We start from the raw sequence: 23,711 nt of genomic DNA, 5'->3' as shown, positions 1-23,711 counted from the left end.
TCCCTCTTCTCTCATCAATAAAACTTCTTTCGCCAGGCCATAATGGAGTTGCAGGAGAGCAATGCAAAGTTGCAACGCAGTAACGCAATGGTGCGGCAAGCGATGATTAATATTCAACGCAATATCTATACCATTCGCCTGAACCAGAGACAGATGGCAGAGTGCAACCATGAATACTTTTAACATTTTAACAGCTTTTTTACATGGACCCATGGTGCCTTCCCATCGACAGCAACCTCTGCAGTTTGAAAATGCGCCTCAACAAGCTCCTCCGCAACATCTTCCTCAAGATCCCCCGCTGCAACTCTAAATTTAGGGGTGTGCTACCTTCTCCGCAATTCTGCAATTTTTCTTTGTGGCCATTCTTTCATATATTTTTTATTTGTATATAGAAGCTATACCTTGAATCTTTTGTACATGCTAAAATTTTGTGTTGCGATGTTTGTAATTCTTTGTATACTTAGTTAAATTTTATAAAAATGAGTAATTATTCTTTCTATATGCGTTAGCCTCTTTATTTATCATCCTTTGTCAATTATTGTGGTAATTCTTGACTTTTACATTGCGTTATAATTGTGCTGCCATGATGAGTAATATGCATACCCTTAGTAACCTTTCTTATACATTGCACTTTGTAACTCTGCTTTACATTCTCTAGTTCAAGACTCTGTCAAACCTTCTTTTCAAAATTTTGACTAAGTGTTTTGTCTTTTCTGTCCAAAACAACGCAATGAGGACCTTGCGCATCTCTAAATTTAAGGGTGGGAAAGGTCTGAGCAAATACGATCAAACGAATGCGGCAATATCAGGCAATTGTGTTCATCATTATCAAAAAAAAAAAAATCATAAAAACTCCAATGTCAGTGCAAGGGAAAAATCCCAACCTGATAAGAGTTAAGTCGTGAAAGGAACCTGTTCATAGTTGGATGTTCGCATGTCACCCATGGGAGCAAGTCAAAACGAAAGTAGGTTTCCAGGATCAACGCAATATGAAAAAAAAAAAGAGAGAGAGAGAAAATAAGAATAAACGAGACAACTCCCCTAACTAGGGGTGTCCAAAAAACCCGGTAACCCAACCAATCTGGATTACCCAACCCAAACCGCAAGGGTTGGGTTGGGTTAAAAATGCTAAAAAATATTTAATTTAGGTTGGGTCTGGGGTTACCCCATTTCAAGGTCGGGTCAACCCGACCCAACCCGAATATATATATATAAGTCAAAAAAAAAAAAAAAGAACTGGTGACCCAACCCGAAAATTTTGGGTTGGGTTGAGTTGGGTTGACCCACCAAAAAGGAACTAATAGGGTTCATTATTAGCCAACCCAAATTTTTGGGTTGGTCCACAAAAATCTTCCAACCCGGGCCAACTCGGACTATGTACACCCCTACCTCTGACTTGGATGAAGATCAAGAGTTGAAGTTGAGATTGCTACACAACCGAAGTTGGATGCTCGCTAGGAGCAAGCCAAAATGAAGGGTGTAACCATGATCAACATTCTCTAATAAGATGATGCAAACCCAGACCACCGCATAAAGACGCACTTCGTTGTTTTTGCAAGAAGAGGTAAACATTCTTCTCAAAACTAGAAGGAAATTTTGGGTAGAGGTTTGTTATGGATAAGAATAAAGTAGAGCATGTTGATGAATTGTTAAAGGCTAGAAGGAACTTGCATTGTTGACTAATTTTGTAGAGGTGGAGCATTCGGAGTAGCCGATCGACACAAAGTTAAGATGAGAATTGAGCGAAATTGCCTTAATTGAAGATATACTTGAGGACAAGCATATATCTAAATTTGGGGATGTGATAACTTGTAGAAATTCAAGTTATTTATGCTGTTTTATTTAGATTATGTGGCAAAAAGAAGGAAAAGTTGCGTCGATAGTATAAGAATTGGCTGAGAAATACGAAAATGATAAAGTTTTGTGAACACACCTACTAACCCCATTGCGATGGCGAAATGGAATGTCCAAGTCTTTGTTTTGCAGGAAATAGGTCACTGCATGCGTTAATTCCTAAGGGACAAAATGTACAACGCATCTACACAGCATGCGCCAATCGATCAAGGACGAAGAAAGATCAACGCAATGGCAGCACATGTGACGATCGATCATGGATTCTAACGATTAACGCATTTCTACCGAATGCGGTAATCAAAACAACTACACTGCATGTGGCGATCGATCGAAGATGTGAAGAGCAACGCATTCGCGGGCGATTATGACAAGTGTACAACTTTCTGTTGTACGATTCTGACAAATTGATCGTAGAGCAGAGCAGACATTTCCACTACGCCATAGCAGGAATTATGAGAATTACACAGTGGGACCACCAATACAAAGAGCCAAGGTCTTGTCCACAGTGCATCGTCCAACTTTGTTGCCTAGTCTTTTCGCGAAGGCTTTACCACCTTCTCCAATATCAGCTTAATTTTTCGGTTGACAACTTCAGCCTGACCATTCGTCTATGGATGGTATGCAGTGGCCACTTTGTGGAGAATATTATATTTGAGCAGCAAGTTGTTGACTATGTAATTGACAAAGTGGGAACCTTCATCACTTATTATAGCATGTGGAATGCCAAAACGAGTGAAAATATTTTTCTTCAAGAATTTGGAGACTGCCACCACATCGCTTGCGGCGCATGCTACCGCTTCTACCCACTTGGAAATATAGTCGACGGCTAACATAATATACTTGTGACCATTCAATGGTGGGAATGGTCCCATGAAATCAATGCCCCAAACGTCGAACAATTCCAGTTCTAAAATGATTTTCATGGCCATCGCATGTTTACATGAAATATTACCCGTGTATTGGCACCAGTCACACTTCATTGTGTAGTATCTTGCATCATTGAATAGTGTTGGCCAATAATACCCACTTTGTAATACTTTCACTGCTGTGCACTGGCCTCCAAAGTGCCCGCCATATGGTGAGTCATGACATTGGGATAATATGCGTTGGTGAGCAACATCCGGTACACACAGTCGCAAAATCTAGTCTAACCCCCTCTTATACAGATTTGGCTCATCCCAATAATAAGATATGCATTCATGTCTGAGCCGCTTCTTTTCGTGGTTGGTATAATCTTTGGAAAATTGCTCGCAAACCAGATAATTTACCACATTTGCGTACCATGGCAATTCTTCAATTTGAAATAGTTGCTCGTCTGGGAACGTTGCGTTCACTTCTGACTGATTGCGGTCAACCTCTGAATTTTCTAATCTGGATAAATGATCCGCAACTTGGTTCTCCGTCCCTTTGCGATCAATTATTTCTATATCAAATTCCTGGAGGAGGAGAACCCATCTAATCAATCTCGGCTTCGCGTTTTTCTTTGTCATCAAATATTTTATCGCCGAGTGGTCAGTGTGGATGAGTACTTTCATTCCCAGCAAATATGCTCTGAATTTCTCCAACGCAAATATCACCGCAAGCAATTCTTTTTCTATGGTGGTGTAGTTAGTTTGAGCAGCTTCCTTGAATTCATTGCAAAGGAGGTTGGTCTGAAGAGACTTTACAGAGAAAATCCAAGAGAACGATGAGACAAGGTTGAAAGGTGAATCTGTGAGAAAGAAATTATTCCCATTCCCGAAGCTGAAGCTCTATGTAAGAGGTCACTTCTACCGAGAAAACAAGCCTAAGAGGGAAGCTTTCCACTCCATCTCATCCACATGCCGGCAAACACAACATCTCCGATCGGGATCTATGTCAAGACATTGACACTCTTTCCGTATTTGTTTCTATTCTTTCATTCATCTACTGTGATCATCTTCTTTAATCTCTCATTCAGAAATCATGTATCAAACACTGATCTTTAGATTTAAATGTTATTATCGTCATCATTATCATCTCTATGTTCCTTTCCACACATTTATCATCCATTTTCTCCATCATGTGTTCTTAATCCCCTGGGTAAAGAGGAAGAATTAAGCAAGTGAGTTAATCTTTGTTAAGGTAATCGGCTGAGTTTAGCTAAAGCATGCTCAACGGCATCTTCACCTATGAGAGCAGAAGTGAAGATGTTATTCAGCCTATCGAGAGAATGTTGGAAGAATGCATTAACTAAAGCGAGAAGTATTTCCAGAGATGGAAACAACCTTGCGTTCATTACATTCACAAAGTCTTACTCGCATATGTGTTGGGATGTAGCATTGTTTTTCTCTTCTGCGCCAGCACTGCTCCCATCGCATAACCGCTCGCATCACACATTAATTCAAAGTGCAGTGTCCAATTTGGTGCGATCAACACAAGCGCGGTCGTTAATGCATTCTTCAAAATCATGAATGCATTGAGGCATTTGTCATTGAAGTCAAACTTTTTATCTGCCTCCATCAACGCACTCAGTGGTCGTGCAATCTTTGAGAAGTCCTTGACAAAACGTCTATAAAATCCAACATGTCCCAAGAAGCTTCTGACAGCCTTTATACTCATTGGAGGTGGGAGCATTTCAATCGCTTCAATTTTTGCCTTGTCCACCTTCAATCCATCCATAGAGACCGGAAATGTCATTGGAGGTGGGAGCATTTCAATCGCTTCAATTTTTGCCTTGTCCACCTTCAATCCATCCATAGAGACCTTGTGCCCCAGTACAATGCCCCCCTTCACCATGAAATGACATTTCCCCCAATTAAGCACGAGGTTCATCTCCTCACATCTTTTCAATATCTTTTCCAAGTTGTCAAGACAAACTTTGTATGTGTGCCCATACACAGAGAATTCGTCCATGAATATTTCTACAGAGTCTTCAAGATATTCTGAAAAGATGGCCATCATATACCTTTAGAAAGTGCTCGGCGCATTGCAGAGGCCAAACGGCATGCGTCGATATGCAAATGTTCCATACGGACAGGTGAATGTGGTTTTTTCTTGATCTTCAGAAGAGATCATGATCTAGTTCTAACCGGTATACCCATCCAAGAAGCAGTAGAAGTCATTTCCAGTTAGATGATCCAACATTTGGTCAATAAAAGGTAAAGAGAAATGATCCTTCTTTGCTGTTGCATTTAGTTTGCGGTAGTCCATGCAAATCTGCCATCTGGTGACGATCCTTTGCAGTATTAGCTCGTTATTTGCATTAGAGACTACCGTCATCCCTCATTTCTTCAGCACGCATTGCACGAGGCTAACCCACGTTCTGTCTGCTATTGGATAGATGATGGCCGCATCTAACCACTTGATTATCTTCTTCTTTACAAACTTCTTCATCGCAGGGTTGCGTCTGCGTTGATGTTCGATCGATCCTTTGTGATCCTCTTCGAGACGAATTCTATGCATATAGTATGCGAGGCTGATTCCTCTAATGTCTGCGACCATCCAGCCAATTTCTTTTACATATTTTCTCATAATGCTCAGCAGTGCATTTTCTTGGTCTTCATTAAGTGCAGAGGAAATGATTACCGGTAGCTTTTTATTCTACCCCAAAAACGCATACTTCAGGTGGTTAGGAAGGGTCTTTAGCTCTATTGTTAGGGGTTGTTCTAAGGAAAGTTTTGTTGTTTTTCTTTCTTCATTCACTGTCAGATTAACTTCTTGGGATGCGATCACCTCATCTTTCTTGTTTGTTTTTTCTGTGATCGCATTGCTGGTTTTGATTTATCGAGAGAGAGGCCAAAGTAAGACAGTGAAAAGAGCAGAGCCTTGCTACAATGGATGCGATCGCATCCTTATCTTCATTTTCATCTTCAGGCTTCGCTTCTTCATTCAAACTCTATTCATCATCCGATTCATTAAGGTCTTCTTCATCAGGATATTTCATGGCTCGGATAATGTCAAACCTGAGCTTCTGTCTATTCATACTCAAGATGATCTCTCCTTTATGCATATCAATCTGGGCACGACCAGTTGATAAAAATGGTTGCCCCAAGATGATGGGCACATCCTTGTCGGCCTCGTAGTCTAGGATGATGAAGTCTGCTGGTAATATAAATTTTTCGATTGTAACCAGCACATCTTTCACCTTCCTCTCTAGATGCACAAGAGATCTATCCGCTAATTAGAGAGTCACTGTCGTGGGTGCAAGTTGCCCCACATTCAGCTACTTGAAAATTGACAGGGGCATCAAGTTAATACTGGCCTCAAGATCGCATAGCGCTTGCCTGATGTATAATCCTCCAATGAAGTAAGGTATAGTGAAACTCCCAGGATCGCGCATTTTTTGTGGGATTATAGATTTTGAGCTCTACGTCAAATCCACTGTGGCGAACTTACCAGTGCCTCACTTCTTTGTCACAATATCTTTTAGAAACTTCGCATATGCAAGCATATCCTTAATTGCTTCAATGAACGGAATATTAATATGCAACTATTTTAACATATTCATGACGTGTTGATACTGTACCTCATCATTTTTCTTCTTTTTGAGTCTCTGTGGGAATGGTGGCAGCTGTATTCTTACGATCCCTTACTCTTTTGGTTTTGAGGTGGACACAATCTCCAGTTCCATTGCTTCTTTTTCCTTTGTTTCTTCTCGAGTCACCGCAATTTCAGGTTTCAGCACAATTGGAGCAGTCTGACTAGGCTTCTTCTTCTCCCCTGCCACAGTCTTTCCACTCCGCAACGTCACGAATTGACATTTCTTTTTACCCATACCCTCTGGTTGCGTGGGAGTTTCGTTGAACTCGGCAGGGCCCCTTGCGGTCTGTTCTTGAGTTTGCCCGCAATCTGGCCTATCTGAATTTCCAAGTTACAGATAGACGTCGCTTGGTTTTAAAGCACAGTTTCGTTCTTTTCAATATATTGCTTCAACAAACTTTCCAAAGAGGAAAATTGCGGCGCCTATGAACTGCTGGCTTGATTACTCGTCTGACCGTTGGTTCGCGGGAAAAATCTGGGTGGCCCTTCTTTTTGTGCCACTGATTGAAAATTTTGCTGCTGATTTTTCAACGCAAAGTTAGGGTGGTTTCTCCACCCAGGGTTGTACGTGTTAGAGAATGGATTATTCTTCACAAAATAGATTGACTGTGGGTTTTACGAGAATTCCTCCATGCGTGTCCTTCACTGCAAGTAGCACATCTTGCGGTCGTCTAATTGATTATGTTCATTTGCCCACTATGCATTGCTGGGCTATTGATTGTGATTCCCTGTATCAAGTTCATCATCGCAGTCATTTGACTCTGAAGGGATGCGATAGCACCATTGTTCGCATCATTGTCCTTGATTCTCAATATTTGATCGCTTTCTCTCCAAACTTCATGATTTTTAGAAATGTGATCAAGGATGTTATTGGCCTCATCATAAGTTTTATCTAGCAGACCTCCAACCGTTGCCGCATTGGCAGCGGTCTGCGAAGCATGGTTTAATCCGTGATAAAAAATCTCCATCTGTAAGCAGTCTGGTAAGCCGTTATGCGGGCAATCTCTTACCAGCCTCTTAAACCTCGCCCAAGCATCGCTGAGCGATTCATCAATATCCTGTTCAAAATTGGTTATCAACTTCCTTTTTCTGGCATTCTCCGTTGGAGGGAAGTATTTCTTCATAAACTTTTCTACTACTTGTTCCATGAGGTAATCTCCCCCGGTTCGAGAGAGTACGCCCATTTTCAAGCCTGGTCACACAACGAAAACGGGAACGAAGTTAGTCGAACTTCCTCGATGGAGATATTAAGGAACACAAAAGTGTTAGAGATCTCTATGAAAGCTCCAGATGTGGGCGTGCAGGTCCTCACCACGCCTTACACCAAACTATCTGGCAGTCTGGATCATCTGCAGCATAACTGGTTTCATTTCAAACCTCGATCTGTCTAGCGCTGGCCTCTTAATTCCTGGGGAGAAATCATATAGGTTGGGCGACGCATAGTCCCGAATGGGTCTATTGCGGCAATTCTCCAGGAGGATGGGGTTGGCCATTATATTATTTGCGTTTGCTGCCCTTTCTTCCGGTTGTTCCACCATTTTTGGAGTTCCGTCTTGTTGTTGTCATTGGTGGTTGACTCTCAATCTTCGTCGAAACGTTCTTTCAATATCCGGGTGATAATTCGCCAGAGATTGAAAGCTACAAAGAAAATCAAAAAATTACCGTTAGCACAGTGTATTGCCGAAGTCCCCGGCAATGGCGCCAAAAACTTGATGCATTATTTTATGCGATGAAATAATGAAGTGGAATGCGTTGATGGAAAATGCGTTGTGCAAACAAGTTTTCTCAGCAGGACCCAAGTATAAACCCTACTGAGTTTCCTGGTAAGTCCAGGGTCGAACTCAGGGACTAAGGAAAACAATATGCGTAGTAATTTTTAGATCACTTTGCGGTAACAATCAATCAAGAGTTGGTTGGTTTGTTGTTTACAATATAAAAAGTATGCGGCGAATTTGAAAAAAGAGTAATTATGCGACAGATACACTGAGTATGCAGCGGAACGGGTTGAGAAGGTCTTTAGCTAGTGTTTCCCGAGAATGCATTCAAGCTATGCGACCATGCTACACTCATGCGACAACAAATCATTTTCCAATGCAAATGCGGTGGCTCTTAATCTTAGGACGCATGCGATGAATGCGATAGTGTCTATAGAACTTAGTCCTAAGTCTCTGCTTCTTGCTTATGTGATGATGCAAGATGCACATAAGGACAAAATGACCGCATACAATCATAACCTATCTCTAGGATGTATGTGATGCATTAATAACAAACAGAGCTTATTCCTAAGCTTCTACCTCTTGATTATGCGTTCTAATCTGACTTTCCCGAGCCTAGATTCTAACTTGACATTTCCATCGTGATTCTACAGTAGGTCATTAATGGCTTGTCAACTTAATTCGGAATCGACCGTCATCAGCTTTCTGTCCCATCGTGATTTATTACGCTTTTCACACAGATGCGCCCACCATGATGCGTCGGCTCTATATGGCAACCTTCTCGAGCAGATATTCGTGAGCGCAAATGATCACATAGCCTTGCGTCAACACAATCTCTTAATGCGATTGGACGTTAATTTCTTTGGATCGCATTTCCGCCTTGCGTCAATGCATTTTCGGCACAAAAATACATAAGTTAGTTGTTTTAATGTGATGGACGCATGCGACCGCAATGTTGTGAACTTAATGCTTTTGGACTCAATATTGTATATATTTATCATCGTAATCCTACATTGTTTTATAACTTTGTGATGTAATAACGTACATTTCTGCCCGTTATCACCAAGATGTATGCTTGGGCCTTTTTGTTTGCTCTTGTCCAATGCTCATATGCTTCCCAAACATTTCGAGCATTGGCAGGTGGAATGAGAGGACGTTCCTCCATCAGGACAAATCGAAGATCATCGATGAATAGAATTGTATTGATTGTGTTTTTCCAACTAGTGTAGTTTTCTCCCATTAACTTATCGGCGACTAGTAAACTTAAAGTAGCAATAGCCTTTTTAATGAATTTGCAGAAAAAGAACAAACTATTTTAGTCTAGTTGCATTAAACCACTTAAGAAAACCAATCAGTTTTAGCAAAATAGTCTAGTGTACTCTAAGTGACATTTATTTTGCAATGATGTTTCAATGAGGCAGAAAAAAAAAGTCACAATAGGGTGATCAAGTGCTTCTTCACTGAAATGGGACATTATCAACCATTAGACAAAAACAACTCCTTGTCACTGTAACTAATAGTCACCATTGTTCGGTCCAGAATTTGTTAACATCCTTAACAATTCTGTGTAAGTGTAACCCCTCATTTTAGGTTTTGGAGTTCCGCCCCAATGAGTCAACTGTAGGGAAAAACCGATTGGGACATGAAACTAAAGAAACCCTATACATTTCTAGAGATCAAATAAAGCGTTATGCAATACAACCATCTTTTAGAGGGACACCCATGATGCCTTGAGGCGATGCATGAAACTTTATTTAACATAATGAGAGAGACCGAGGGATGTGTTATCATACGTCCTGCTCCCACTTACTATAAACACTCTCTCTATTCATCTTGTTATTGACCTACCCAAATGCCACCCGTAGGGGGACAACCATAGTGCCTCGAGGCTGGGAGTAGATCTCGCGGTGATAACTTTTAGGGAGAAACGTGTAGAGGCTAAAATGAAGTACAATATACCACATTTTCCTCCCACTGAGTGTTCTACCTAGGGTTAATTAACTTAGGAAAAATTTGGCTACTAATTTTATCTAAGTGTTTGTTTAATTTGCTAAAAAGCAACTATTGTCTTTAATGATTAAACAATTTTGATTGAAGTCTCATTAAACTCTTTAATAGACTTTGATCAAACTTGCATGCATGTAACAAATCTATTTAATTCACTTTTCCTGGTAGGTTCCTAGGTAAGGGTACGACATTCCATCGACTTAAATACCTCAGCCTAGCCAGAACCCACCTTAGCCAAAATGTCCCTTATAGATACATTTGTTACATATTTAATCTTTTATTAAGAATCAATTTAATCTTATTAAACCGATTAAAAGATTAAACTTAGATTTCTAATCTCATTAGAAATGAGATCTTAGGTCTATCACAATCATATTTTAAAACAATTTTAAAAAATTATTATAGCCTAAGGTTTGCACGCAACTCTTTACTATTGATTTTAATTCTAATTTCATTTAGTTATAACAATTATAAATAAATGAAACAATTAAAAACAACCATTGCATGCTAGACATACTTTAGTTAATTATAACATTTATAAATTAACCTAAGGTAATGTCATGCTTCATGCAATCTTCATTCATTACTAATATACAACAATTATATAACTAAGTAATGAATCATGATATAGCATACTTTCCATACATTCATTTAACCATATATTATAACAATTATAATATAAATGATGCATGGATATGCTATAATGCATGCATACATATACTATAGCATTTATACTATATGATGCATGAACATGCTTTGTGTAATTTAAATCATGCATATTCATATATTATAACACTTATAATATAATGTGATGCATGAATATAAATGCATAACCTATGGTGGGTTTTAAAACTATATGACATACATTATGACATATAATATAAAACATACATCACATGTATATTTACTCTAACAGCTGATGGACCGGGATAGAACCTCTAAAAAGAAAAAACAAAAGGCTAACTATTAAATAAACTTGAGTCATCCGGTTTGAAACAGGTGAACCGAGACTTAAACTATTCGAACCGAACCGCCCTTCAATGAACCACCTTGCAGTGATCGTATAGCAAATGAACTATGTGATCTTGTAGGAAAGACTGCACAATCGCGTAGCAACCATCTATTCGATCTTGTAGGAAAGACTGCATGATTGCATAGCAAGCAACTATCCGTTAAGCATTTATGCGATCTTGTATGAAGATTGCACAATCGTGTAGCAAGCAACTATGCGATCTTGTAGTAAATGCTACACGATCATGTACCATTAGTTACACGATCGTGTAGCAAAAGCTACATGATCACATAACAAGAGCTATATGATTTTGAATATCTGCTTCGACTTCTCCATCGAAATTGTGCTCTACAACCCTTCTTTGAAGCTTTTCGGGAACAGCACGAGCGACTCAAACTTACAAATTATAAAATCAATTGCAAGATTAATGCCAAAAAACACAGAGGCCTTTACAAACCAAATTTGTAAATAAAGAAAGCCTTAAATAGGGCGTTCTATCACGAAACGTCCATCAACAAATTACATCCATAACCATTCATCGCATGAAACAGAATGCAGATTATAAAACCCACAATTACTGTAAAACAATTCAATAAAAGAATGGAATTTGGAATCAGAAACCTACAACCTGGCTCTGATACCAATTGAAGGAACTCTAATGGGGAGAGAATCTTGAGCAGAAGCAGATCAATCAAATTCCATTTTCATTGAATATAAGTTTTTACAGTAAATAATAAATAAGTTATGCATCTAATTCGAAATTACAGCATGCTTTAGTAAGGGTTTCAAGAAACCTCACCTTTGAAGACCTGTCTTCATGTTTTCCCTCAAACAGTTCATAAACAACTTGAAGACTTTCTTCAAGATTAACCTCAAACATGAACGAACACTACCACAAGTATTTCCTTGGTATTCTCAGGGTAAGAACCCAGGAGTGGTGGGCTCTAGCTATTTTAGATTTAAGGGAAAACTTAATGTAATGGAGGAAAGATTGAGAACTCTCTCAAAAAACTCAAAAACACAGAACTCTTCTGTTGTTTTTCTCACACTATCAAAATCGATTAACCAATCAAGAAGAAGAAGAAACTTTTTCTTTTATTCTCCTTGCAAAAAATAACCACCACCCACTTACGTGGGTGGAGATAAAAGAATGGGAAGGGAGTTGTAACTCCCTTCCTTATTATTAAAATAATAATAATAATATAAATATAAATATGATAACTAACTTATCATATCATATCAAATATAATATATATATATATATATATATATATATATATACACTAAATTTTATGTTATATCAAATATAATATATAACCTATAGTTTTAATATTGTATCACATACAATATAAACTATAGTTTCTTTTCTCTTTTATATGGTATTTAATACAAATCATATTTATATTAGATTTAACAACTATGAATCCACTTCGTAGAAACTATATTTGAATCTCATTCAAATATTTATTTCCTCCCATTAAGCTATAATGTATCAAATACATTATGAGCATTATATTACATATAATTGAAACAACTTAATTATATCATATATAATTAAATCCCTCTATTAATTTGAAAAATTCAAATTAATCCAAAAACTAATTCTCAATTAATTCTATTGAGCTACCAAGGGGACCTCATGGACCTGTAGCTTGAAACTCTAATAGTACATGAATAATTAATTAAACTCTTTAATTATATAATTCACCATCTGTTAACTGTCGGACACTCCACTAAAGGCTGACAACTGCACTCTTTGCACTATAGATATATTTCTGTGTCTATTGGATATAACTAATCAATAATACGATGACCCTTCACACATTGTTCGTAAGTACAACTAGGCTAAATTACCGTTTTGCCCATGTAGTTACATCTAACTCCTTAAGCTTTACTACTGATCCCTCTAATGAACAATAGATCATAGTCCAACTATGACTAAATCCTTCTTGGGCAAGGAGAGAGTGTGGTGCCACATTGTTCAAGACCCAGAATCAACCCTTAAGGGGGCAATTTATCTACTTATCCCTTCCTCGGGAAAGGAGTGAATTCCTCTTGTGTAGTTGTGTTCCTAGCTCCCTAATCAGATGAATCCCCAAAATGGTAGGCTTGTTGAGTTGGCCATCTAGCCACTCTCACCCATACAAATCAAAGAATTGTCCTCATAAGCAGGAGTTCACAACTCACTCAGGATTCAGGTCACGTTACCTATGGTCATCCTGGTGAAATGTAAGTCTCTATTATGAACGACATTATATAATGAGACTAAACATTTCTTGGTCCGGTCTTATACAAATTTTTTTGTATAAATATCCTTGCTTGCATGTTTATACATGAATGATCAAGATCAGATCATTTGTAGCACTTTACAACAATTGTAACACCTACAAAGCGGGCCATACTCGTAGTGTCACCATGATAAGGTACCCATCCTTATCCATCTACTATAGATCATTTAGGTTATCACTTAAACATGATCCACCTATATGTCTCTAATACATGTTTAAGTTACAAAGATAACCTTGGATGTTAGTTTATTGGTCTGTGGTTAGTGCAACTAAAATATCATATATTTTATAGCAATGAATAAAATATAATATATTTTATTAAATACATAATGAGTTTGTTCAACAATGTTTACAAACTATAGGACCCCTACGAGATTATGGGTATCAACCCCAACATATATAACGTCGTTCATAATAGAGACTTACATTTCACCAGGATGACCATAAGTGACATAACCTGAATCCTGAGTGAGTTGTGAACTCCTGCCTATGAAGGCAGTCCTTTGATTTGTATGGGTGAGAATGGCCAAATCGCAGACTTGATAAGCCTACTATTTTGGGGATTCGTCTGATTAGTGAGCTGGGAACATAGCTACACAAGACGGAATTCACTCTTTTCCCAATGTTGGGGTAAGTAGATAAATTGCTCCCCTAAAGATTGATTCCAAGGCTTGAACAATATGGTGCCACACCCTCTCCTGGCCCAATAGGGGTTTGGTCATAATTGGACTATGACTTATTGTTCCTTAGAAAGATTTAGTGGTACTTAAGGAGTTATATGTAATTGTAGGGGCAAAACGGTAATTTTGGTCCAATTGTACTTACAAGCAATTTGTGAAGGGTCATCGCACTATTGATTGTTTATATCGAACGGACGCAGAAATATATCTATAGTGCGAAGTGTGCAACTGTCAGTCTTTTTGAAATTAAGGGAGGGAAATAACCTCCCTCCCCTAATCTCTCTCAACTCACGATGTGTGAGTGAGGGGGTGGTTGTGATTGGGTTATTATGCATTCTCTTCGTTTGACAAAGGAGAAGATACACATAAAAGTTCTGAGATAAATTCCCAATCTCTCTTCTCCTCTCTCAATCTCATTCCCTCTCTAAAATTCCAAGAGCCCATAACTCCTTGGATTCTCATTCTAGAAAATATAGAGGAATCCAATTGGTGGTGTCTTTTTTGGTTCACTCTTTGCTCGTGATTTTTGGTTTGAAGGATTTCTTGAAGATCGAATCTTCAAAGGTAAGGTTTTCTAATCCCTAATTTTCTTTGTCTGTTTTATTTAGCATGCTATAAATTCATGATTTTCATATATATATATTCTTTTGTAAAACTTGTGTTCTGTGAGAATTAAAAATTGGGACGATCTCTGTTTGCTGCGAAGCTTCGTTGGTTTCTTCATAGGGGATGAAGAAAACTATGTGATGAGGGAAGTTGAGTGAACCATGCATTGAACAACAATGTGGACGCATAAGGAACCCTCATGGATGCATAGGGAAGGCTTGTGGACGCATAAAACACTTGGAAGGAGAAAATTGGCTAAGTATTTGAGAACATAAGGCACCACAAATGGAAAAAAACCCTAACAAGGGAAGGGTTGGACGCATAGGTGGAGCCTTGGGAGCATCAAGGCCATGTGAATGCATGCTTAGAAGGAAAAGTAAGACAATGAGGACACATGGCTAAGTCTTTGAGGTTGGAAAGTAGACTATGTGTCAAATAGGAAAATATAAGCTAAAAAAGAATGAAGAAAAAGAAGGGTCGACGCATAGAGAGGTGATGGGCACATAGAGGCCAGGGTTGGCACATGGGAGGACTTATGCATTCCATTAGAACTCTAGGAGAAGCAAGATGGAAGTATAAGACAAACCCTTGGGAGAGAGTCATACAAAGGAAGCCTAAAACCCTAGATAGACGCATGTTTGAGGGAAGATGGGCGCATATTTATGCTTGAGTCTTAAGAGGAAGCTATGAGTCGAGTTAAGGGCTAAGTTGAGGTATCATATGTCCAAACTTATGTGAGCATGCATTGGAAATACCATCTTGGACGTATGAGGGAGGTGTTGAACGCATGGAGGTTAGTTGCTGAAGTAACCATGCGCCCAACCTAGGTTACATGCATTAGTATGAGGAAACTTGGAGAAGAAGGTCGGATTAATAGCAAAATAGGGTACGTGGCTCAACCAAATGAAGTTCTGATTGAGCCTAGGGTGAGGTGGACACATATTAGGGCATACAATAGGCTAAAGTGACATCTCAATGAGGCCTATGCATTAGACATTGCATAGTGGGGACACCTCAAGCTCTCATACAAGTAGGAGGTGTCATAGACCCTTGTGCTGGACATTGAATGGTGTTATCACTTAGGTTTTTCATGAAACTTATGTGTCATGCGTTGAAGGCTAGAGTAGGTGACATTGATGCTTCTGAAGGCCTAGAAATACCCCAGGAAGGCTTCATTTCAACTTAGAACACATTTTTCCTTCAAAAGAGACTCAAAAGAGAGAGGTTAGAGGAAAATTAGGGTTTCGCGAAAGGCCTATGCATTGACCAAGAGGGGTATGTGTTGACTAAAAGCTGTCCATGCGTCCAACATAGTCCATGCATTGATCGGGTGTTTTCCAGGGGTCCAGAAGGTGTTAACCATGCGTCCAACTTTGTAAAGAAGGCCTGTTTGCATCCAATTGTTGTCTAAAGGTGTTGAGGGGCCTAATTTCATATCAATATGAGTTGGTAAGCTAAGTTTAGAGCCAATAAAGTATTCTAAGGTTATTTTATCCCTAAACCTAATATTCTAAGCTGATTATTGAACTAGTACAGGCCCAAGGGTTAAGAAGGAACTTAGAGAAACCAAGAAACTTGCAAGGAGAAGAAGGTTCCTGTGATTAAACTATGAGTGGTATTCTTTTTAAGGTCTTAAGCATATCTTTGTAAATCATATGCTTGTATCGACATATGAGTAGCTTTAACGAAGATGAGACTATGAGGTCGGGATAGTCAAGGGGTCGGAGTTCTTGAGCCCTTGGCAGAATCTCATAGGATGGTCAGGGGGCCATGATGTCTAGTTCTCCAGCCTGTCGGAGGAACCTTGTATGGGATGGTCAGGGGGCCGACGGGCCTTGCTTCTGAGCCCATAAGAGAGGGATGTATGTGTACATAGGAGACAGAGTAGACATATTGAAATTATGAGAAATATGTTTAACTATCTACCATGTGTGTAGGTAGAGCAGAGATGGACTCACTCGAGCATGAGGTTTGAGTAATAACCTCGCTATGTTGATATGTTGATTGAGCTATTTGACTCTAAGGGTTGAAAGAGACCTTGTAGTTGTTTACCACTCACTGAGCTTTGAGCTCACTCTTTCCTTTTATGTTTTTCTTTCACAGGTAGCAGAAGAGTCCAGGTTGCTGCAAGAAATCAAGGTCTGCCACAAGCTAGAATGTTATTTGTTTTAGTTGTAAAAGGGGTTGGCAAATGTTTGTAAAAACCTTTCAAGTTGTATAAACTGATTTTCAAATAAGCTATGCTGATAGTTGTTTTCTTAATACCGACTTAAGATGAGTTAGAGTGAGTACGAATAGATAGTAAGTATCACAAAAGGGTGGTATATGCCATCCTCACGCCTCCTTTCAGGTTTGGAAGGGGGACTCAGGAGGGAGTGTGACATACTGGGCTTTAGTGGAGTGACCCAATAGTTAACGAATGTTGGTTAATTCGATTAAAAGAATTTAGTTGATTAATCTCAAATCATTGGAGCTCATAATCTGTAGGTCCATTAGGTCCCTCTACTAGCTCATAAACGGACTAAACTTTAGAATAGCATGATGAGAGAATTTGAAACATTCAATTTTTTTTAGGGAATTATTAATTATGTGTGATATAATTTAACGTTTACATATCGAATTAAACAAAATTGGAGTGTCAAAAAATATTTAAATATGATTTAAATATTAAAAACACGAATAGGGATTCATGTTAAGCATTAGTGTTTAATTAAATTAATATTTGATATTAAATTAATTAAATTAATTAAAATTGTTTAATTAATTGTTTAGAATTAACTTTGTTTGAAATCAATTGTAAGAATTAATTCTATTAAAAATTAATTCATTATTTAAATAATAACTATTGAATTAATATCCTTTCCATTTTGTTTTAAAATTAGATTTCAAATAAAATTGAATTTTCAATAAAATTCAATAAAAATTGGAAAATTGAACCTTAGTGGGTTTTTTCTACTTTAAACACCAAATTCCCACTCAACTTAAGCATGTTTTGGTGTCAAGTAACTATGCAATCTGATTGCATGCTGTTTTGAATAAAATCAATTCAATTTTCTGAGAATTTGAATTCATGCAAGCTGAGATTTTTGTTTTGGAGAAGGAGTTCTTCTTGAGTGACACCAAAGCAAAACAATCCTCAAATTTCCTTTAATTCCTTCTCATTTTGGGTTTCACCATCCAATCTAAAGATTAAGAAAATAGTAGGAAAGATCTTGTGGTAGTTTACAATAAGTTCGTCGTAAATTTCGAGCTAGGGAGTAGCTGGATTGGAGGATTCTTCAAAGGTATTTTTTTCTAAAATCCTACTTCTATGTTGATCATTTTGCATGCTTGTTTGCTAAAAAATTGATGTAGTTAGAGTACTTAAGATCTGGATTGCTTCCTCTTGTTGATTGTCAACATCAATAATGAATTGGGATGGATTGGATCGGTCAAACGTTGATTTTGAGTCGAGCTTGGATCAAACCTGGATTCGGCTTGGGCTGTCCTTTAGACTTTGAATCCAATGACGAGGTTGCCATACAAATGTGAATTCTTTACCCCAAATTTTTTTTTTTTTTTGTTAATCTTTGCAAAAGAAAAAGATATTACTATTATACGGTGAAAAAGTATTTGAATTGCAAGAAACAAAGCCAACAAAATGTCATAAACAGATTATAAGAACAAAAATGTCATTAACATAAATATAATATAAATAATAAACATTTTTACCATTAATAAAGTTTACAATGTTTATTTATTAGTTGTACTAAAAATATTTATTTATTAATTTAAATAATAAAATTTGGTTTATTTTTAATAATATAGATGTTTATTTATTCATCAACATATATATTTTCATAAAATTGAGATCACAACAAGTCGATATTTTAAACTATGGTCGACATTTTTTCAATTCCAATATTACCAACGGTCGGAAATTGTTGTAAAATAGTCGTCGCTAATTGAATTCTTAAATTTGGGTTTACTATGTCATTAAATAAAAACTATAAATTATACTTTATTAAAAATCTATTTCACACAAACTTATTATTATAAATTAATGCTCCATTAAATAATTATTAGGATTTTAAAATTTTCTTTTTAAAATTAAGCCTATAAATACTCATTACATCTCTAATTTTTTTATTAATATTTTAGAAAACCAAACATAATTTTAAAAATTCGTCTAAGAATTTAACTATTGTACTTAAGAGATATAAATCATTATGAGAAATTGAAAGGCAATAGACTTAACTTTTAAAATGAAATTGCTACAAAATACCATCTTAGTTTTTTCTATGTAATGAATTTTTAGATAACATTTAAGCTTCGTTTGGTAAAAAAAAAAATTTATTTTTTGTTTTTAAAAATTAATCTTATTTCCTCTACATTTCTTATAGTGATTTGCATCTTAAGTACAATAGTTGAATTTTTAGCCAAATTCCAAAAACAAAAACAGGTTTGTTTATAAGTTTAATTTTAAATAACAAAAACAAAAAAATTAAATGGCTACCAAACGAGATCTTAGGAATTCAAGACGGGAGAGGATCATAGTATTATGCAAAAAGAAGTTAGAAATATAGTAAAATTTTGATGTAACTCTATGGTCTATCATTGATAGACCGCATCGCTAACAGGAGTCTATCAATAATAAAGTCTATCACTAATAAATTTTGTTATACCTACAATTCTTTTAAAAATAACGTTATACATTTAATTGTTTACCCTGAAAATGTCACCTGTTGCAAACACCCAAAAACATACTAGGAATAACATTGTGAGATGGACCGTTTGTCAACTTAATTAGGCTTCGTTTGGGGTTACTGTAGCTTTTAAAATAATTTTCTTTCTGAAAAATTAGGAAGTAAAATAGTGTTTAGTAAATTTTATTTTTAAATTAGAAACTAGTTACGATGTTAGTTAAATTAATACTAAATTAGTACAATTTAATTACATAAACCAAAGTAGGCTTATCATTTTAATTATTTTTACATTGATAATAATTTATAATTTATTATAATATACACCTTTTAAAATATTAAGTGATTTGAATTTCAATTAATTTAGATTATTTGATAAAAGTTTAAGAAAAATGGTTGTTATAAAAAAATTGAATCAATTAAAATATGGAAGAATATTATTATAATATATTTATTTAAATAATTAAGAAATTAATAGATTTTTAGAAAAACTTAATCTAAAAGTTACTATTCTTAGCTTTCACCCCATCGTCACATCTGGGATGGTGATGCAACTGCTAGTCGGGTCCAAGAATTTTGTTAATCTACTTTTTATAAGTGTTTTTAGAATCGTAGCATATAATAAATACTTGGTTTGAATAAATATTTGTAACTCATTGTTTGTAGTTGAAGTGGGTTGCATCATGCATGCTATAGTTTATTTTCTGTAAATTATGCGTATTGGTAAACAATGATTACTTGAATTACTGTGGTTGCATTTCTTGTTGATTAGTATGATGATATCTATTATAATTTACTAACCAGTTATTAATTTCTTTGGTTTTTATCATTTTACTAAAGTTTGTAGCATTTCATTTTTCCTTGTGTTATTATTATTATTATAGCTGATTGTGAATGTATTCATCCTTTACCTTAATATTTCCTTTCTAAGATTCGAGGTATACCATATTCTTAATATGATTTCTATTTTGTTTCACATTCACCTTTGTGTTCTAATTTCACATGTATATATCTTTTCCACTCTCAGAAATGGTACATTGAAATTGTTGGGCATCTTGATAGCCGTTGGTGAGACAGTTGGTTATGTTCTTTCGGGAATGTATGGTAGCTTTAGTCAATTTGGCGTGAGAAATGCTATTCTAATAGTTCAACTGTGCTTTTTTGGTATTGTTGTCATATGTTTGGATGAGCTTCTCCATAAGGGATATGGTTTAGGATCTGGAATTTCCCTCTTCATAACAACCAACATGTGGTAAATTCTCCTACCTTTCTGTCATCCTTTCCCACATATTTTCTCAATTACACTGTCATTAATGGACTTCTCAAAATGTTTTGCATTCTAAAGTGAGAATATTATTTGAAAGGCATTTAGTCCGACCACCATTAACAGTGGAAGAGAATCTGAATTTGAAGGAGTTGTCATTGCATTATTCCATCTGCTAATTACCCGAACAGACGAGGTTCATGCATTGGGAATCATTCTATCGGCAGAATCTTCCTAATTTGACAAATCTGCTTGCTATATATAGTTTTGATCTTCTTAATTGTTGTCTACTTCCAAGGGTTCCAGGTGGTTCTGCCTGTGAGGTCAAAGAATTCCCATGGACAACAGTTCTTACCCAATTAAGCTTTTCTACACCTCCATCATGCGAATCATTCTTCACTCTATTCTTGTTTCCAACCTTTACTTCATCTCTCAGGTAAGTTGATTTTTCTGCATTCATGCACAACTGATATACACTTTGTCAATGCCTCCTCCTAACCGATTGCATGGAATTGTATTTGCAACCACTGTACACACTATAACAATTTTGGCTTTAGATGTCAGTTTTGAACTGTCATCGTATAAATATGATGACGAATTACAAACCGCTATTTTATCCCATTTCATCTAGGATACGATGGCCGTTTAGCTTTGATGGCGATTTTAAGTCATCATCAACTCTTATGCCGTCGTATATATATGATGGCGATTGTTTATGATGGCAGTTGTGAACTGTCATCCTATCATAGATATTCGATGGTGGTTTTATATGATGGTAGTTAGAAACTAATATCATACCCATGCTATCATACATAATATGATGACGGTTAGGTATGATGTGAGTTTCTAACCGACATAATATGGGTCATGGATGATAGTTGGAAACTGACATCGATTCTAATCAAAGTTGTTTTTTTTAGATGACGTTTAATAGCTGTTATTGTTCTATACTATGATGCTAGTTTAATACTAACATCATATCTTATATAACCTGCAACAAATTATTAGTAAAATATGGAACCCAATCCTGCATAAACAATTTATAATATTAATAATTCTCATCCTCTATTTCAATTAAATTTCTCCACACAAATATTCAGCAAAATAAATACGAACTTCCAAAGAAGACAATCTGTCATATCATTTCAATATTAATGATCAATTCACAATTGAATTTCAATATAGAGCTACACATGTTTCAAACCTACAGAAAATGTATAAGATCTACTAAAATTTCAAAAAAAAACCTCTCCAACAGCTTGACAACTAAATAATGCTACACAATATTATTTCAAAACTACACAAAATGCCTATAATCTACCAAAATTTCTTGAAAACTCTCCAACAGCTTTACAATCAAACAAAGTTTGCACAAAATGTCTAAGGGATACCAAAAGTTAGAGAGAAAGCCAAACAAAAATACATGTCGTAGCACCATACAAACCTTTCAAGTGTAGTCCGACACATGCTTCTCTCACTCAACTCCTATCTCATTGAGTTCTTCTTGGGTAAAAGGGTTCTTAGTATTAAACTATATCAAAGCAAATAAATAACAAATATTACAATAAATTCATTATTACTAAACATGCAATATATAAAAAGTTTGAATAGTGACATATAATGGAAATGATTGGAGTATTTGGATGATGTAAAACCTTTCTCATGAATCTCATTACATAATACCCACATTCCACACAACCTTTTGGTGAAGCACTGAAATATAGAAATAAATAACAATTAAAATTATATGTAGAAATATAAGAATTAACTTCAAACAAATTAATTGTATACCTTACATCATGTAATCATCTTCGTCAAAAGTATTAATACTCTCGTCCTTGTCCCCAATTAAGAACTTGTTCTCCATGCAAAATCCATGTCTTATAACTCTTATCAATACCATCAATAAACAAGTGGTCTCTAACTACATCAACATCTTCGTGGAGTATATTTCAACCATTTAAACATAAACACTCCATGAACTTTTAACCCTTTGAACTAATGTAATCCATTTTCAAAGAAGTTTTCAATACCTAAGTTGTATTCACCTGACAACATATTTGACAAAACTTATGAAAATATTTTATCTACAAAAGATTATTAAAAGGTGTATACGTATAAGGACCAGTAACATGAACTTAAAAGATTTACCATTAATAAGTCTATAACAATACAAACAACCAAATTGTAGTAATAAAAATAAAAAAAGTAGCAACAAGATAACCAAATTGAAATGTCTATTTTAGAAAATAGCTAACTAACTTTCATTTTATAAAAACAGGTAAAAAAAAAAAAAAACCCAGAGATTTTTTTAACTAAATTCATGGACTAAAATGCCTTCGTTGGTTTAAACAAGCTAAGCAAATAGATTTAAAACAAATATGATCTAACCCTCAGATTTAGCCAACTAAAGTATATTTAAAAGCAAACAAAAATCTTGAAACAAAATAAAAACAACGATTTTTCAAGATTTCTTGCTCTACTAAACTAGTTAATCGATTATTTAAATCTTAATTTTGAAAAACATGCAAAAAAAAATTGAAAACAATACAACGAAATCCACTATCATTCAAACCCTTATGAGACATTCATGATGGTTAATTTTGAAAAATGGAAAAGAAAAAGATTTGAATGACTTAAACTTACAATCATATGGAATGATAAAAAAAAATTTGTGTATCCTTGCACCAAATGGAATATAGAATTTTGGCCAAATCGATATATGTGTAATATCTATCATTTTCAAAAATCCAAAATTTAAATCTTTTAACATAACAAATATTGAAGTAAAAAAATTGAAAAGGTTAGGGTTATCATTCACAACAATAACGAACCAAAATCTAAGCAACAAAATAATTGAATGAAAAATATGTCAAACATGAATAGATCTTAAGAAAATTCAAGATTGTTTTGTTGTTCTCAAATGATAGAATACCTAAAATCATCCCTTTATTCTCAAACAGCAACATAACAATATAAGTAACCAAGGGTTTTTGTTTAATTTTAATGATGAATCACAACCAACACAGATTCAGTATCAAATTTTCATTCTCAACTAACACAAGTTATAAGTCATCAAAGAATGAGGAACAAATTTGATCTA

At 35.8% G+C, this 23,711-nt stretch overlaps 1 long non-coding RNA gene, 1 other non-coding gene and 1 pseudogene across 2 annotated transcripts; 2 read left to right on the top strand and 1 right to left on the bottom strand.

Moving 5' to 3' along the window:
• The first annotated feature begins 7,338 nt into the window (after nt 1–7,338).
• LOC150038793 (small nucleolar RNA R71) lies at nt 7,339–7,445 on the top strand. Its single transcript, XR_016527419.1, has one exon. It is a non-coding gene; the product is annotated as a small nucleolar RNA R71 (small nucleolar RNA).
• Nucleotides 7,446–16,610: 9,165 nt separating this feature from the next.
• On the top strand, nt 16,611–21,327 carry LOC120079507 (protein transport protein Sec61 subunit alpha-like; annotated as a pseudogene).
• A 785-nt stretch (nt 21,328–22,112) lies between these two features.
• On the bottom strand, nt 22,113–22,702 carry LOC120067047 (uncharacterized). Its single transcript, XR_005478917.2, has 3 exons — nt 22,400–22,702; nt 22,264–22,321; nt 22,113–22,139 (listed from the first exon to the last, which is right to left on the bottom strand). It is a non-coding gene; the product is annotated as an uncharacterized LOC120067047 (long non-coding RNA).
• Nucleotides 22,703–23,711: the final 1,009 nt, after the last annotated feature.

The sequence above is a fragment of the Benincasa hispida genome, chromosome 1 (assembly GCF_027475165.1).
Source record: "Benincasa hispida cultivar pf3 chromosome 1, pf3_genome.v1.1, whole genome shotgun sequence".
NCBI lineage: Eukaryota > Viridiplantae > Streptophyta > Magnoliopsida > Cucurbitales > Cucurbitaceae > Benincasa > Benincasa hispida.
This window is presented reverse-complemented; position numbering and strand designations above follow the sequence as displayed.